The 18,851-nt window shown below is 43.0% G+C and overlaps 1 protein-coding gene across 4 annotated transcripts in view; it reads left to right on the top strand.

Annotated features, from left to right (window-relative positions):
• The first annotated feature begins 7,347 nt into the window (after nucleotides 1–7,347).
• Nucleotides 7,348–18,851, top strand: part of ddr2a (discoidin domain receptor tyrosine kinase 2a) — a 49,443-nt gene continuing 37,939 nt past the window's right edge. For all 4 annotated transcript variants that reach the window (XM_083766937.1, XM_083766935.1, XM_083766936.1 and 1 more), the window contains exon 1: nucleotides 7,348–7,510. The gene's annotated coding sequence lies outside the window, so the exon portion shown is untranslated. The remainder of the gene's footprint in view (nucleotides 7,511–18,851) is intronic.

Raw genomic sequence — 18,851 nt, 5'->3', positions numbered from 1 at the left:
TGCAGTATTGATACTTTTACTTAAGTAAAACATGTGAGTACTTCTTCCATCACTTGCACAGTGTGTTTTTTGCATTAGAGCTCCCGGTGGCTTGAATCAGACTTTCCAGCACATGGTTTATGTTTAAGATGGGCCAGAGCATGCTACACCGCTGCAACTATTCAGGAAATATGCTTTGTGGCTCCTCTCAGACTCGCTGCTCTTTTCTTTTCTCGCTCTCCAACCAATGACTGCATGCATCATGATGTGAAAGACTGCAGCGCAGTCGATGCAAATAACTGGGTGTAGCCTGGCATGGCCAGACTAATATCACTGTGTAGATATTAGTCTGGAATCTGTGTGGAACCTGGTTTTCCAATGGGCAACTTAACCTTAGTCTCATGATAAACCAGCCCCACATTTGCATAATGCATACTGGGCCTTGATTGGTGCCCCACAACTTCGGGGGCAGGGAATTCCTGTTTGCATTGCATTGCATTGCAATGGCAGATTTGTCTGATTAACAGGCTAAACTGGGTGCCCGGACCACCACGCCACCGGCCTGGGGCTATATTTTTACATGCAAGGGGAGGGTCATTTGACAGCATTCTGTTACTCACCCAGTTTGCAGCAAGCATATATTTACTGTAAATGTAATTTGAATTTACCACTATTGTCAAATATATTGGCAGTAGTGGTAATCTCATTAAATTACATTGAAAGACATTGCTTTCTACAAAGGTGAAAGACATCATTGACTTTGCTGCCTCACAAAACTTTTATTTGGGAAAAAGATTACTTTCAGAAGTGGTTCCTGAACGGTTCAAGAGGTCATTGGAGGAGTCAACATGTGGGGAAGTCGGGTAAGAAGATGAGCCACTTTTCACTTGTGTTGTCCTTGAAGCAAGTTAACAGCAGTAACATCTATTATTATATATCTATATGATATATTATATATCTATTATTATTATTATATATTTAACAAAAAAACATCGCATGGATGCACCTGGGACGTATCCTCAGTGATGTATCCTGAGGTCAACAGGGTTTCGGGTCTCGCAACATCATACCCCTCACTCAGGCGACCCAGCCGGGAGTGATCAAGTCCCGACTTACGTCCCAGTAGCTACCCTCAATCAGTCCCATTAGGGAAAAACCAGGGGCACACAATCCGTTGGAACTACTCCAGAACTACTCTGCCAGGGCTGGGAGGTACACTTCTGGCACATGGAGGGACTAGGCTCTGTGGGTTGTCTCCTGTCCGGGCCCCTCCTACGTCTCACCAGGTCCACTCCTGCTCTCACCAGAGCGAGGACCTGTGCGTTGCACCAGAGTCCCAGCACCAGACAGTTCATTCAGGAGTGGTGGGCAATGGTTCCGTTCTATCATTTGAAATCATGACAAAGGGCCATAAGAATATGCTGTTTAAAATGGTTAAAAAATAAATTTAAAAAAGGGTGGTCTTGTGAGCTACTGTATGGCCCAAATTGCCCCTAAGGTTAGGGGTATAAGTTGATATAGTTGATCCAAGTCAATGGGTAAAATATTTAACATTTTCAAGTTGCTAGTTGCTAGGCAACCGGGCCAGTGTTAAAAGTTGATTTTCAGTTAAACCAATACTTAGGCCCATCATGGCCAGTGGATCATAGGTCATCGACGACTCTTCTCCATCCAACACGGTTTTGGGCTATCCTTTGTGCCTCTCCCCAGCTGATTCCCTGTCTCTTCAGCTCTGCCTCAGTGTCCCGCCTCCAGGTGTTCTTAGGTCACCCTCTCTTCCGCTTCCCTTGGGGGTTCCAAGATCTTGAAAATGTGCTGCCTTCAGACAGCTGTTAATGAATGTCTGGATCCTGCAATGTCCTCTCAGTCATCCTCCACGTCTCTGAACCGTAGAGAAGTATGGATTTGACGTTGGAATTGAAGATCTGCACTTTGGTTGTCAAGGCTATTTCTTTAGGACCAGATGCTCTGGTCTAGCTTTATACTAAGTTGCTCTAGCTTTATACTTTATAGCTAAACAGATAAAGTACATTCATTGACAGAGAATTATTCTGACAAAGGCAGACAATGGTTGGATTTAGGCATAAAATTAAATTAAATGAGTGTAGGATATTCATCAAAAAATTATATGAACTAGAATTTCTATAGAATCCTGTACATTAGAATCAACACGCGATCCTCTTGTATCTGGGCTTGGGCAGAGCGTCCATGGGCTCTGGCTACTGCCTGCGAGTTAGCATTCCTGATGGCTATGAACTTGTGCTAGTGGTTTTGGTGTCACATTCAAAAAAATATTTTTTCGCTCGAAATTCTTAGTTACAATGACATTGAGTTGAGGTGTTTGTGCTTTTAGGGTAACTGTTGCATAATCGCTATTTCGCACTCGAGTCCCATGACTGGGCCATCTAGCCCTCTGTCCCCGGCGTCAGAATGCCTCTCCTCTCTCACTAATGCTGCCCATTTGTGCTATAGCCATTTGTGCTATAGGCCTATAGCCATTTGTGCTATAGCTATTTGTGCTATAGCCGCCATTTGTGCTATAGCCATTTGTTATATAGCCATTTGTGCTATAGCCATTTGTTCTATAGCCATTTGTGCTATAGCCATTTGTGCTATAGCCATTTGTTCTATAGCCATTTGTTCTATAGCCATTTGTGCTATAGCCATTTGTTCTATAGCCATTTGTGCTATAGCCATTTGTTCTATAGCCATTTGTGCTATAGCCATTTGCTGGCTCGCTGAGCAGAGTGTAGAATAGGCGTGGCGCAGCCTTACTCTAAGGGTGCAGCCAATTCACGACATTGAGGGGTTGGAATCTATACTCTAAGGTTGGAATCATAGACAGTAAAAAATATGGACAAAGCGTTCCCCGGGTCTAACATGGACGTAAAATGAAGCCTGTAATCGCCTGTAAAGTCGCCATATTTCTAGATCCGTTTGGGCCCAGCTGGCCATTGGCTGGCTCCGTTTGGGCCCAGCTGGCCATTGGCTGGCCCAGACAACGAGGCAGGACTTCCCCCCTTACTCTTCGTTGGTTTTTATTTTGACTGAACGGGGGGTGGCTCCCGTTCATAGACTGTAACGGTAGCCACTCCCCTCAGAACATACGCGACTTTATGGTAATGTTTGTAATAAATGGGACCATAATTTTCCAAAAAGAATATTATGACATGAGAAATGAGACTTTAAACTAGTGACTGGAAGCAGAAAGTATTCATGACCATGTTTATTAAGGTAATACAGTCTAGGTGAAGTTGGGCCCAAATACATGGGCCTCTATGGAGCTATGGGTTTTTTTGGGCCCAATGACAGCGCCACAACAGTCTCTGTATTGAGTTTGTGCTTGAAATGTACTGTAATTCTACAAACTGTTAATAAATATTTCAATCAATCAATCAATCAATCAATCAATCTCAGCCCCGCCCTGCCCCGCCCCCACTGGCTTTATTTTTTTTCTCACAGAGATGGAGTTAATGCGCCGTCGCCTACATTTTTGACATATAGCAAATATCTGTGTGTGTGTGTGTGTGTGTGTGTGTGTGTGTGTGTGTGTGTGTGTGTGTGTGTGTGTGTGTGTGTGTGTGTGTGTGTGTGTGTGTGTGTGTGTGTGTGTGTGTGTGTGTGTGTGTGTGTGTGTGTGTGTGTGTGTGTGTGTGTGTGTGTGTGTGTGTGTGTGTGTGTGTGCGCGCGCGCGCGCAACAATGCTTTCCACTTTCCACGTGTGCCTCCTCCCGGCCCTCCCTCCAACTTCACAGCCAGGTTTCAATGATTGGGTAAGGTCACATGACAAAACATTTTCATATCCTAGTTGTTATTTCAAGCCAAGGGAGAGTAAATAAACAATAGAACAAACGGAAACATAATAAATTAGATATCAGAATGATTTATTGGTAGCCTAGGTAGGCCTATGTCCAATTTTTCCTGTCCAAAATTATGTAGTGATTTGAGGGCGTGTAAGTGATTCCCAAACGATCTTTGGTTAGCACTATAGTTTTGGGCTTGTCATGTGCATTGCACATGTAGGTGATTTATAAAGTCGACTCATGCCTTTATGAATAACTTGAAAAGAAGACAGGCGGACTTCACAAGCCTTCGCTGTCGGCGCTGCGGTGAGCGACGGAGCGAGTGACCGCATTGACCGGTCAGTCAATGGCCTTGTGCGTTGCTCAGTTGACATTTTGACAAGCCATGGTGGACGGTTAACAACACGTGAACCAAAATCAGTACTTCCGCCAAACGTCTTTGATTTGATGAATTCCTGTTCTGTTCTTTGACTATATAGAACTTTAGAAGTGTCTATTTGTACGTCTCTAAATGTTTTTATGAATTGAACAAGGTGGACCCTCTTGTGTAATGCTTAATTGGGTCGTCCACTCACAGTTAACAGTCTTTGTATTGGGTTTGTGCTTGAAATGTACAAATTCTGCAAACTGTTAATAAATATTTCAATCAATCAATCAAAAAAGACATTCACAGCAAATTACGGTTTTGAGGACAATTTGGGAATTGCTTTAAACCTGTACGCCTTTGCCTTAAATATGTGTACTGTACATCTTATACTAGCTCTAGTCCATAGCCATGCCTGTCCAGACATAATGCACTATGTTGCATCGATGCAACTGTCAAAATTACTGTACAGTTTACATTTGCATGAAATACCATGTTATTGCGCAACATTTCACAGTGAAGCAAATTACATCACATTTTAGGCCACACCTGTTTACACTGCACACACACACACACACACACACACACACACACACACACACACACACACACACACACACACACACACACACACACAGAAGGTGCAGCAGTACAGAACAGTATTGTACAGTACAGTATGGTACAGTCTGCTGCAGTACAGTATGGTACATTACAGCATAGTACAGTATGGTATACAGTACAGTATTGTACAGTACAGCACAGTACAGTATTGTACAGTACAACACAGTACAGTACAACACAGTACAGTATTGTACAGTACAACACAGTACAGTACAGTATGGTACAGTAGTCTGCTACAGTACAGTATGGTACAATACAGTATATATCGTCACAAAATTGACATTGAGTTATTTCGTAAAACATCTTGTGATATCATCTTGTGATAGGCCTGGGAGTATGCATATCCAGTCTACATGTGTTGTGGGAGTATGGGGTTGATTGGTTGATTGAAATATTTATTAACAGTTTGCAGAATTACAGTACATTTCGAGCACAAACTCAATATACAAAGACTGTTAACTGTGAGTGGACGACCCAATTAAGCATTACACTTGTTTACAAGAGGGTCCACCTTGTTCAATTCATCAAAACCTTTAGAGACGTACAAATAGACACTTCTATATAGTCAAAGAACAGAACAGGAATTCATCATAAAGGAGGTAAAAAAGGAAAAGAAACATATACAGTGAGGGGAAAAAGGAGTGGGTGGTGGGGGGGATTCAGATTTACGGGGGCCAGTTTCGAATTGTAGCCGTCCGTAGGTACCCTTTGAGAGCGGTTTTGAAGGAGTCAAGGGATTCGCATGTCTTAATTACTGTTGGTAGAATGTTCCACATTTTTGGAGCGAAAATAATTTAGTCCCTTGTTTGTGCCGAATCTTGGTTGCACTCCTCTGGTGTTGTGGGTGTGGACTTCGTTAACATTAAGGAAGTATCGACAGGTACATGGGTATCTTGGTGGTGTATCGAATCTTGAGGACCAGACCCATTGCAAGATGCTGTACTCTGTCGTCGACCCTAAGCCATTCCAGCCTGTCAAAGTGGGCAGGCGTGAGGTGGGTTCGGGGGGTGAGGCTAAGTAGGAGCCTGACCATTTTGTTTTGGGAAGTCTGGACCCTAGATTTAAGGGCCTTTGAGGAGCTGTGGTACCAGGAGGTGCATGCATAGTCAAAGAAGGAGCTGTTGCCCACACGACCATAGACATATAAACGTCGACGCCCTTTCCGGCTCTGAGGCGCATGTCATAATTTTTTTTTTTTTTTTTTTTTTTTTTTTAAGATATTTTTTTGCGGCTTACGCCTTTTATTGATTTTTTTTTAAGGGACAGATAGTAGGCTGACAGGAAACGGGAGAGAGATGGGGGGATGACATGCGGTAAAGGCCGTGTCGGGTCCGGGAGTCGAACCCGCGGCACACCGCGACTGGATCACCAGTCCGGTGCCCAGACCGTTACGCTACGGCCTGGGCCGCGCATGTCATAATTGAAGGCACAATTTTCCCGAGATTCCTTGCAAAGCATTTGCCTTCAATGTCAAGCTTCTGCGTGTGTAACATAAGTCCCGGAAAAGACGCGGTGTGATTGGCCAGTAGTCACTTGAGTGACAGCGAGAGACATGGAGGAGTTGCATTAGTGACGTCACTTGGGCAGCAATGCAGCGTGCCTTCAGCAAATGCCTTCAGCACTTCCAAATAAAAAAGCTGCAGAGAACTGTTGCTTTGTGTTAATTCTTTCTTGTGACAGAAAACATTCTTGTAAAGCTCCTCAACTCCTGGAGTAACAGAACAATACATTTTTGGAAAAGTATTAGGCAAAACTGCTTTTCCACCTGGGATGACAAAGAAGGGTGCAATTTAAAAGGAAATTCAAACATGATCATAATGACGTGTTTTAACGAAACCTTCACAAACCTTAAATGAGCCTTTTGATGTCTTTAAAATGGCCAAATACTTTTGTCCATATCAGCAGTAGAACACTTGTTCTATGACGTCATTAACATATTCTTTCTTGCATTTGACTCATGCTGTACACAGATCTGCTTTGACTATTATATTATTATACTTCTTGAACCTCCATGTGAGTCAGTGAAGTCCCTTCAAGATGGTTTCATGAAGATTTATCTTTGATGGCAGCTAAAGTGGAATATGAGGCCAACGGTATATTTTCATAAAAGGTCGCTACTGCTTGTCGATTGATGATTTTTGAACCAAATCCATATAGATGAGTGGCTTTAACATCTTTAATGAATTCTTGTTTAAGTATCTTTAAATATATATTCTGTATGTTTCTACTCTGACGGGTCAATAGACACTAAAACCGACAAAATTACAACATGGCAGTGGAAACATTACCTTGAATTATCAATGATTGATTGAGCAATACCCCAAGCTGTCAAAAGAAAGGACTCTTTTCAAGATGTATAAAGCTTTCTGATTGGGCATTGGGTTCTGCTTTAATTGAAACCTTATGTGTGACATGTGGAATTCTGGGACATTGGCATGCCCCCAAAAATCCTCAGAATGTGAAGTTTTTTTCCTTCCTCTCTCTCCCCCCCTCTCTCTCTCTCTCTCTCTCTCTCTCTCTCTCTCTCTCCTCTTCTCTTCTCTCCCTCTCTTTTTTTCCTTTTTGCAGGGGTGTCTTACATCAGCCCAGTGAGACCTGGTGAAGGCAACTGACGGACCAAGAGAGACAGAGAGAGCGAGAAAGGCTTGGATTGTATATCCAGCCTCCTGACAAAGGGACGCTCACTGGACTAGATCTGTATCCATCCCTGAACAAATGTACTGAAAGAAGAAACATCTCAGAAGTAAGTTGCCTTTCTCTCAACCAACTCTTAAGATTTCCTACTTTTCTGTCTGTCTTTTCTGTCAACTTATTAGCCTCTGGACTGTGAATGTTTGGAACCGAGATTGCATGTGCTTATTTTTATAGAGCCTTTGTTTTTGTTCTCTTTAGGTGTTCAATGCTGTTAGGAATAGGATTATACATTATTCTGAATGCCATGTCATATAAATTACATTACATTTGAGGTTGTGGCTGTGGCAGGTTAGAAGAGGATAGCAGAGCAATTCAGTGAATCCTAATGCTCACTCTCCACCCAGCTCCCGCTGCAAGAACAGCTGTTTCATACAGAAGCCATAGCTTACTGTTTCATTATGTGGTTATACTAAAATGTAGGATTTAAAACTTTAAAACTGTTGCCATTTTCATTTCTTCACCTTATGATTATTACTCTATAGTTTTGTTATGCTTTAGTAGTGTATTGTATACCATATGAGAATGTGTCTCAGGTCCACAGATATGATTGTACAATTTAGAATGTTACGTGACTCCTTTATGTCTGTCTCGCTTCCAGCTGAAAACATCAATTTTGTTCGCTTTGTTGTGGAATGCTCGTGGAAAAGTTGAGCAATAACTTGCACTGAAAACCTATTTCCCAACCGCTTATTTACTGCTCCCTAGGATTGTCAAAAACGTGGACAATAGACTTTTAAACTATAAAAAGCTCATTGTAATGAACTCATCACGTCAAAGCAAATGGAAGCACCGTCAAGTACTGCGGCTCTGAAAGTCTTTTCCCTAGAAGTATGTCTTGCTGGGTCGTCGTCTGGTAGAAGTGGTATGCAGCTGCTCTGCTGTGATGTAGGTGTCACGTAGGCGGTGTGTAGGTGTCATGCAGGTGTCCTCATGTGGTATGTGGGTGATAAACCTCCACACACAGAGCCCTCATTCAACCTTGTTGGAGCAGACATGTGGTCACCGAGCAGACATTTATTCTTTCACTAATTTAATTATTGCAGATGTTTGTCCGAGAGAACGTATATGGACTTGACTGGCTTTTTCTACAGTAGAAAACCAGCTATGGAATCTGAGCAGGTTTGGTGGAAAAGGGGGACTCTGTCAATGAAACACTTGTTATGGAGTGGTCACAGTGGTCAGCCTGGTTATCTGAACCTAATATCATTCTGGGAAATACTGTGTGTGTGTGTGTGTGTGTGTGTGTGTGTGTGTGTGTGTGTGTGTGTGTGTGTGTGTGTGTGTGTGTGTGTGTGTGTGTGTGTGTGTGTGTGTGTGTGTGTGTGTGTGTGTGTGTGTGTGTGTGTGTGTGTGTGTGTGTGTGTGTGTGTGTGTGAGCGAGCGCACATGCATGTGAGAATATGCACTGTAATAATGACTGCACATACTGTATAGTAGTACATTAAACTGTGTGCCTTGTGCAGGCATTCACGTACGTTTATAAATAACTGTGTAAAAATGGATCAACAGCACACTGTATTTTCATTTGTCTTAAATTCACTGTGAGCCCTCACATCTCCACGTTTCCTTTAAGTTAACAGAGGAATGTACACCGCACGATTCTGAGTGTTCATTTGACAATGGGCCCCATACTTTTTTAGTTTTACACTTGAAGAGTCAATTTAACCATAAGGATTGTGCTGTGTGCACATCAGGTAGTCAAGCTACGACTTGTTGAGCCTCACGGTGACTGCTTCAGGTATATCCTATGGATAATAATATACACCAACCTATGCTCATGGTGGCTATATTACCACAGTCTAGTCTTCTGTCACTGACACTGATGTCCTGTCCATTCCCGTGTTGATGTAAGTCTATTAAACCCTTCTAAGACTGGACTGGAGAAGCCAGGAAACTAGCTTGATCAGTGTAAATATACTCTTTGTAAAAGCAGATTGGAGTGATTATGCCGGACAGGGAAATATACCAAATGCGTCATTTGGAATTTATAGTCCCTACTATAGTCCCACGCACGCACGCACGCATGCACGCACGCACGCACGCACACACACACACACACACACACACACACACACACACACACACACACGTGCGCACACATCAGTCAGAGAAAGAGGGGGGGGGGGTGTACAGACACAGAGTCGGTTCAGAAAACAGAGATAGATGGAGAGCAAGACCGACTGATAGAGAGACAGACAGATTGAGTGGTGGACAGACAGAGAGACAAATAGATCTATATTGTAGGGTGGCTAGATGAGCAGTATACTGTAATTGGACTGCATTACGAGTGTGTTATCACTATTGCCTCAGACATGTCATTTCAATTAGCAGCCCTACCCTCCGGTGCCCGGAGTCTTACTGACATCCTCACGTACAGGCCCTAATCATACTCCACAGCAAAGGCTGTAATTTCAGCCCGCCTTTCAAAACACTGCAGTGGAGGCGCCCAGTGCTTACATAGGTTAGCTGCAACCGTGCTTTACCGTTGTCTGATTGGATGCATTTCCAAATCAATGCTTCTGGCGAGAGGAAGCCAGATGCATGCATGCTAGGCGGCAGAGGTACATACTGTAATTTCACAAAAATAGCAGCATTTCAAGGAACCTTGTGCCTAAAATACTGCGTTGTTGACTTTGTATCCCACACGTGCCTGAACTCCGACCCTGCCCTAACCAGGACCCCTCCCTCCGCCTACCCATCCAGGCAGATTAGGTTACATGTAGTCTAAATGAGGGTGTACATGTGTCTCACTTTATTCTGATGTTGAGTTCTCTTATTTGTCCTTTGTCTGACTCAAAGTCCAGTTCTAAGACCGGAAGATGAACAAGCTTTTTCCACCACAGAGATGCAATCATAACTATACGGTAACTGAACTCACATTTACTTTTGTTGTGTCTATTTTCAGTGTGATTCATCATATGCCTGACTAGCTTTGAGAAGAATAGGTACCATGTTTAGGTGAGAGTGTGCATTTGATGGACTTTATTTTAAACACCAGAGATTCAACCATTTTGTTACCCACAACAGTCAGTAACACAACGCACATGTGCGTGTGCGCGCACACACACACACACACACACACACACACACACACACACACACACACACACACACACACACACACACACACACACACACACACAAATAACTGCACATTTTGCACATATATATTGTCTTATTTCATTTTACTTTCTTGCTTTCTGCGTTCTGGTCACTCCTCCTTCTCTGTCTGTCTGTCTGTCTGTCTGTCTGTCTGTCTGTCTGTCTGTCTGTCTGTCTGTCTGTCTGTCTGTCTGTCTGTCTGTCTGTCTGTCTGTCTGTCTGTCTGTCTGTCTGTCTGTCTGTCTGTCTGTCTGTCTGTCTGTCTGTCTGTCTGTCTGTCTGTCTGTCTGTCTGTCTGTCCGTCCGTCCGTCCGTCCGTCCGTCCGTCCGTCCGTCCGTCCGTCCGTCCGTCCGTCGTCCGTCCGTCCGTCCGTCCGTCCGTCCGTCCATCCGTCCGTCTGTCTGTCTGTCTCATTTTCAATCTCTCCCTTCTGTCTCTCTCACAGTCTCTCTTTGGAACAGTCTGTCTAAATCTTTCCACTCTTTCTTTCTCTCATCCCTCACTCTTTCCCTCTCAACCCCTCTCTGTCTCTCTGTCTCTCTGTGTGTGTCTCTCTCTCTCTCTCTCTCTCTCTCTCTCTCTCTCTCTCTCTCTCTCTCTCTCTCTCTCTCTCTCTCTCTCTCTCTCTCTCTCTCTCTCTCTCTCTCTCTCTCTCTCTCTCTCTCTCTCTCTCTCTCTCTCTCTCTCTCTCTCTCTCTCTCTCTCTCTGTCTTTCACCCTTACACTCCCTCTGCCAGAACGTGATATTTCACCTTGAAAGAGCCTGTCAACATGTACTAATGATAGCCTGGGCTGTGAAGAGTGAATTGTCATTGACGAGTGACATACTATATTCCACAACAGCACACACTCTGTTTTCTTCCGTTTTTACGGTCTGTATCTGAATGGCCATTAAGAGATGGACTTCATCTGTTATTTATGTTAGCAATGCATATCTGAGGAACTTGGGGTACTTTCAATTCACAACAGCCTGGAACATGCCGTTTCCTGGTTTTTCTTCATGCAAGGTAAACAGCTGCAATTTACCACTGCAAAAAGCAGACAAAGACGGAATAGAATTGATGAAAAACATCAGAGAGAGATTTAGTGTTTTGTATAGAAAAGACTATTAACATAATCTGGTTTCAAGTTAATGTGCATTTGGCAATTAGCACACAGGCACACAAACTAAACAGTGACAAAAGTTACAAACATCTTTGTTGCTACTAATAGCCAGTAATACACCCATAGTATGATGGCACTACGGAACTGAAAGCCTGGGTACCGAGGCTACACTACAGTAAACTACATACTACAAAAAGTAGAATTTAGTAAACATGATGAGATCCTACTATTTGTACAGATATTGATGTATTTTGTTTACTTCTGTTTTAGAGTTGACAGGAGCAGGTTTCATTGAGCTATATGCGATATAAGCGACGTACTAGAGATGGATTGCAGCTTTAATGGGGGTGGGGGTGGGGTGGAAAGAAACGATTTCCTTGGCCTGGGTAGCTCTTTTTCCAGTGGCTAAAGTTGTGGTGCTTGATTTAACTCTGACAGTGTAGCACTAAAGTTTTAGGCCCTGGATATTCAATCAAAATGGGTTTCCAGGCAAAAAGTGTAGGCTGTCCTCCTTACATAACAAAGAGAGCATTGAATTTTGTTTCATTTCATAGCACGGTATTCACGTCTATTGGCTATGAATCTTTCCTGAAATCTTTTTTTTTACATCGTGACAGTGCAGGTGGATGGAAAATGGCACTGTATGTGGCTGTGAACACAACTACAGGTGCACTTTGAGCAGGTCCTGTTGCCACCTCTCATTTCCTCCGTCCCTCATGACTGCATAACATCAGCTTTAACGAGAGACTCCAGGTTGACTCGCATGCCAAGTGTCCTTTGGGGGCAACTACACGTCTAGGTACCTTATATGCTTATGGCACCCACAGGGAAGGCGCTCCAGCAGCTGCACACAGCTCAGGGGCATGTCGCGCTAAACAAAAGCAGACCCAGTAGCAGACTCCGAGCTCGTAAGATTCATGTCTGCTTTATTAGATATAGGCAGAGATAAATGTCACCATGTGATGTGACATACTTCGCTTAAAAAATTAAGGAAAAATAAACTAACAAAAATTAAGGAGAGTTATGGAACCGTCTCTCTCTATTATGCGAATGCCATGAATAATAAAAAACAAAATAAAATAAAGCGTTATGCGCTTGTAGATCGGCTATTTTCACTAGTTGGGTCCCGGACAAACATCAAATTTCTCTTTTGGGTCTCGACCTGAAAAACTTTAGGTAGGTATAACTGCTGCAGTTACGCAGTATAGTCTCTCGAGACAGACTGTTGACTCGACAAATTCAATGGAAAATAGGGCACTATTTTTCCTTTATTTTTCACCAATGGGTTTTCAGATTGCTGTTGCCGAGCACCATGCAGAATTTACGGGTTATATCATCATGCGTCAATAGGTGGTATAACTATAAGCCATGCCCTTCATTAATGAAGCACCTCATCCAGGTGTGAAACATTAGCATATAGCGGATTGTTGCCTGTGGTGTGTTCTTGTTTCTTTGTACACATACTGTACATGCAGACGCTGTATGTAACATATATGCAGACCTACCTGTAGGCGCACGTGTGTCTCTCTATACATGCCACACCTGGCTCCAGTTTGGACATTTCATTCCAATTGCATGTTTTCCCATAAAAATAAAATACCTGTGATGCTGTGTTACAGCCGTAAATGGGAGAAACAAGAGCTTGTAATGGAAAGCACATGGTTGGTCATGGTACATATGGATGCACTGTTTTTTTAATTAGGCCCAGCCCCAGAAGCATGTATACGCACGCACTCACGCACACACACACACACACACGCACGCACGCACGCACGCACACACGCAAGCACGCACACACACGCACACACGCACACACGCACACACGCACGCACGCACACACACACACACACACACACACACACACACACACACACACACACACACACACACACACACACACACACACACACACACACACACACAAGCAAGCAATGGACTTAAGTAGTAGATGCAGACCTACAGTAGTGCTCTGTGCATTGTTTGGCTCCCTGCTAATTAGACCTGCCTGGTTTTTACCAGCTCATATATCTCTAGACTAGAGCATGTTGTTCTTTATTGCCTAGAAATGCAAGCAACCACGTGGCATTGTCTCTCTATCCTCAAAGATATTTACTGTATTTTCTTCTCAAATTTTGCAGTACGAATGAAGTTAATACGAATATAGTGTGTTTGATTTAAATGGAAGTATTGTAACGGCTTTCTTGGATCAAAGATTCTGTTCATTCAAATGTCCCACAAGTATGTACTGTAGCTACTATTCTGTCTCTGGAGTATGTTCTGTCTCTGGAGTTATAGCTAGCTAATGATGCAGAACCCTCGCCCCCAAAACACACCAGCCCCCCGTTTTTATTCCTGGGACCGCTTGCCCCCAGCGGTTGTTAGATTTTGGCTATGCCAGGCTTACGTTTAGGAGTACCTGGTGGCGACCGTTCCGAGGCCGTCGGATTAGACCCAGAGCGAGCGTGTTAGTACACAGATCACAAAGCTTCTTGTGACTGCCAGGATCCGGGTTTTGAATCCGACTCCCGTCTCCCATTTCTCTCCGCTCTCTGTTCTTGGTTTGCTGTCTGTACACAAACACCTATCTGAAAATTCCAAAAATTCCAAATAAAAGTCTTACAAAAAAGGACGATATGATGAGACACATACAGTAGGTCTAAATGAATGGCTGCCACCTGCATGTTTGGCTAGCATGAACGACAACATCTGCGGTACTTTCCTCTTCATGTTGCTTCAAATTCATTTTCCATGAGGCAAAAGCACAAACTAGTCAAAACGCATGAATTTAAGATCTTAAAGAGTCGGACACTGCTTTGAAGTTGAGGGGTATTAAATGAACTCATCTGACTGACGCTTTGATTATTTGAGGATACAATAATTACCTTGAACTTACTTTGCACGAGTCTGAAATTATAGAATGTGTGCAATTAAGCAGGTGTGAGTCTATTTTACTTGGAAGCATGAGCGGCATTTGAATGGTGTGTGGTCATGAAATGAGAGATATTATTCCAGGAGGTCAGTAACTCTGGTCTTTAGGCCTTGGCGTTTTCTCCCCTCTCCCTTTGCATGCAAGGTCCCGTTGACATTAGTACCTGGCCAGGTTTTCGATGGCTATTCAGTGAAATGTGCAGTGGTTCCACGCCAGTACACCGAGGGACTCATGGGTAGCTGTTTTATACTCTGTCAAACGGTGTTGTCCCCCCTCAGATCAATTTATACTTCACTGTACACTGGTGACATTTGGTGATAATGGCAGTTCTACCGTACAGTGAGTACACAACACGTTCCATTGTGTTGCCTTGCAACTGTACAGCAGAATATTAATTAAGTATGTGTCTCCCAGTCGTAACACTGTGTGTGTGTGTGTGTGTGTGTGTGTGTGTGTGTGTGTGTGTGTGTGTGTGTGTGTGGTGTGTGTGTGTGTGTGTGTGGTGGGGGGGTCACGTCAGGTGTCAGAGACAACTATGCCAGGTAAAGCCTCTGTGTTGACCCAGTGGGGTCTCCCAGGGTGCATGTCATGACCTCAAGCGGTGCACCGTTGTTGCTGTGTGCCAACGTTGCAGGGAGTTAGAGCGTCCATGAAAATAGGACTGTTTCTGTAAGAAAAGAAACAACAACACGGCCCTGTTTACATTTGCAACGTGAGAACGCTTGAGGGAAAACATGGACACAAGGAGTCATTAATGAATGTGTGTTAGTTTAACATCTATTTGAACACCATGGTCTCCACTCTCCAGGGAGTTGTGAGTTTTACTATAGCACTTTGACTAGTGTGTCTAGTGTCTATATTTGTGTGAGTGATGTTTCTACAGTCATTTAAGTTTACCTCATTTACCTAATACCTCATTTAAGTTAGTTGAAACATCACTATATTTCTCAGTATAAATTTTCCAGTGGTGGAAAGTAACTAAGTACATTTACTTTTGTACTGTAGCCTACTTGAGTACGAAGTACTTCTACTCAGATTCAAATATTGTACTTTTACTCCACTACATTTATTTGAAAACTTTACTTATTTATTAGTTACTTTGTAGATTACAAAACATACATTAACCACTTCAGGCTGTATAGTCCTTTATTCAGCCATTTGAAAATAGCCAATCTACAAGCTCACAATGTGTCGCGACTCGCGATGCATTTTTTTATACATTTTAAAACTTGTGAAATGCGACATGCTGCACAATGAGTACTTTCCTTTTGGTACTTTAAGTACATTTTGATGTCAATACCATGTACCTTTACTCAAGTACATTTGATTTCTAGATTGCAGTTACTCAAGTAAACAAAAATCACACTTGTGTGCAGTGAGGGGTGCGCTTATCGCCATACATACATCACATTCCGTGCCAAACAAATCAATCACAATGGGGTACACACAGACGCACAAAGCTGGGCATAGTCCCTCAAAAAGTTGAGTACTTTTTCCACCACTGCAATGTGCCCTCACATTCTGAAGTCTACAGTAATGTAGGTGATTCTCGGCGCTATCTGGAACTCTGGAGTTGGGAGTCAGGGGCTTGTGGTTTACTGAAGGGAGTATCTGTCCTTCACCACTTCCTGGACTGGCCAAGAGGGAACTGATATTTATGGGCAGCAGACTTTTTCCCAGCAGCAGAAATCCAAGTCAATAGTCGTCCTTTTCAGTAACGGTAGACGCTGGGGTTGATACAATAAACTCTGCTCGGTGGCTATCAACATTCTGCGCACGGTGTTTATGCAGTGATGTTGGAAATCAGACAAAGGCCCCGCAGTGAGGATTGAGGTTGTGCTTTGTGAAATGCTCTCTGTTAGTTGGTTCTGAATGGCTGTTTTAGCTCGACTGTTCAACCTCGCATATATCTCTGCTTGTACTGCATTTGGAGCCAGATCTCAATATAGGTGAGTAACTGACATTGAGTCATGAAATGACATGCCATATCCTTTTAACGGACCACTAACCGTATATAGATTGTTGATAAAAAAAAAACGACAGCAGGGTAAAACATGACCAGCATAATTATTAAAGGCTGGCCTTATAGTATGTGCTGTCTGGCATTCGAGCGGTTAATCTAACTCTTCTAGTTTTCCCAACCATGACCCCAACAAGCATCATCAGCTATTTTTGTTTTCATTTTAGTTTTCTGTCTGTGAGAATATAATGTTCAGGCTATGTGCAAAAGCAAATATCAGTACCATTGTACGTTATGACAAGATTTTGAGATATGGAGACGTATTACTCTTAATATTGTTGTGAGGTCGTGAGGTCTCCTTGAACAGCCCTTTCCCTCTAGTTTATTGACTTTAGATTGTGGAGATATTTTGACACATCAACAGTTGACAGTTCAACTCCAAAAATAATTTATTGAAGTTCTGCCAGTTTTACTATGAGCTAGTTGGCGCATTTGCACTCCAAAGTCTGTTCCACCCACATAGGGTATGTCTAAAATAAGTGTTAAATAGCTTGTGTGTTATTTGAATATATGGCAACCCACCTGAAAATGTGTTTTATGTTTATTAACGGGCTGGAGAGACAGGGAGAGCCCTGTTACTGAACAAACACTCTAGCAATGATTATCATTATATAGTGCTTTATACTTTGAACAAAAAACCTTTTGTTTTAAAAATATCACTTACCCACTATCAATCACTTAAGCACTAGTCGTGCACAAGTTTCCACACACCCTTACAAACGCACATCCATTACAGCTACTCCCTGAACCCCTCGCACGCACGCACGCACGCACGCACGCACGCACGCACGCACGCACGCACGCACGCACGCACGCACACACACACACACACACACACACACACACACACACACACACACACACACACACACACACACACACACACACACACACACACACACACACACACACACACACACACACACACACACACACACACATTTTGTAATAATTAATTAGACAGATGTATCACTGACAAAGAACCATTTAAGCAGGAAAATAGCTGTATATTTCATCTGGGGTTGCAATATACATGCAAACTATGCTTTATGAGTCTTTCTCCAGACAGTTTGGGAGCATAGTATAAGCCTGTAGAGTATAGGAAGTATAGGGAAGGGAATGGCACCTATAGAATTGGATGTGAATTGAACTACCATTGTTTCAAAGCTTCAAACCTTTGTTATTATTGCCCATTTTTATACCTATGTTCTATTTTTTTGTTTCATGTGAATGATGTATTTGTATAGTACATATTTTGAGGTGTGTGAGTTTGATCAAATCTCATAGACCCATAGTTACACATGGGATGTACAGTATATTTGATGACAAAATATCCCCCTGGACTACAGCTGTTTTGTCTGCAGCTCAGCTCTGTGATTCTTAGCACTCAGTTCACAGGGTCTCAGGATGTCAAACCAGTTACATTTTGATTGCTTCACACACTTACAACTCTGGGGGACTTTTCTTCATTCCCATTCTGAAAGCTTTCTCAATTTAAATAATCTGACTTTTTGGCTTTTATTTCCCCAAATATGACACTCATTCTTGCTGACATTCAAGAGCATTAGAGGCTGTCTCTGTTGGGCACGAAACTCACATAATTTGTATTGCCCGCACTACTGACTACTGTACGTTATATTTGTAGATCTGCTATTTTTGTCAAGGCATGGGGAGAGAGTATGTTTTGCACTCCGTCCGTCCGTCCGTCCGTCCGTCCGTTCGTGTGTATGTGTGTGTGTTTGTATGTCCGTCCATGTATCCGTGTCCGTCTGTGGACAGCTAATCTCCGGCACCGTTGGCTTGATTGCAGCCATACTCTGCACACACACTACCTGAACGCCACAGCTGAATCTCTGCCCCAAGGTTTTCACATTGGCCTCTTATAGCGCCACCAGGAGGCCGCTCTGTGCAACACCTACAGATTTTGTCCAAACATCACGCATCACGTGTGATTTCCGTGAAATTGTGCACGGACTGGAACATTTTCAACTCAGCCTCATGGTGGCGCTATAACTGGCCGATTAGTGTTATCACCTGTAACTGCACGATCTGTGTAAAACTTTGTATGCACACTCCCTAGAGGCCAAGGAAAAACCTTTTTTCCCATCTGCTCTTTATAACGCCACGCAAATCGGTACACATGCTCTCCATAGTCATGTGATCAAGACGGGTTTGTTTGATTTCTCATAATCCATCCTGATTGGCTACGATTGGCTTCTAAAGTTTTCAGGGGT

This window comes from Protomyctophum parallelum, assembly GCF_964188405.1.
Source record: "Protomyctophum parallelum genome assembly, chromosome: 6".
Lineage (NCBI taxonomy): Eukaryota > Metazoa > Chordata > Actinopteri > Myctophiformes > Myctophidae > Protomyctophum > Protomyctophum parallelum.
The sequence above is the reverse complement of the archived record's forward strand: the minus strand, read 5'-3'. Positions and strand labels throughout refer to the sequence as shown.